The following is a 500-nucleotide window of genomic DNA, read 5'->3' as shown; positions in this document are numbered from 1 at the left end:
CCGCGGAGTGGCTGGGCCCGTGAGCCATGGCCGCTGAGCCTGCACGTCCAGAGCCTATGCTCCGCAATGGGAGAGACCACAACAGTGAGAGGCCCGCGTACCGCAAAACAAACAAACAAAAACCATATGCCTTTTCCAGGTGAGGGAGATTAGATGTCTTAACTCTTTCTCATTTAATATTATGGTGTGAACGTTATCCGGAAGGATGGATAAAACAGTATCTCATCGATCACTAGGTTTAATTCAAGGATTCGAGGGAGGAATCAAGTGAGTTTTCTTCTCCGTAATATTGTAGGATGAGCAACTGGGCAGCTGTGTCAGAATAATTTCACAAAACTCCATCTATATCCCAAATTCCGTGGATACATTCGTTTGGCGAGGTCTTGTACCGTTGGCTATAAATATAGCTTTGCGGTATTGTCCGTGGGGAACGTGACAGCTGAAGAAGGGGCGGCATGTCACAAGACATTAGGCGAATGCCCGTACCGCATAGCTGGTAG

This window comes from Aethalodelphis obliquidens, unplaced genomic scaffold (assembly GCF_003676395.1).
Source record: "Aethalodelphis obliquidens isolate GAN/ISIS:26980383/991018 unplaced genomic scaffold, ASM367639v1 scaffold29, whole genome shotgun sequence".
Taxonomy (NCBI): Eukaryota; Metazoa; Chordata; class Mammalia; order Artiodactyla; family Delphinidae; genus Aethalodelphis; species Aethalodelphis obliquidens.
The sequence above is the reverse complement of the archived record's forward strand: the minus strand, read 5'-3'. Positions refer to the sequence as shown.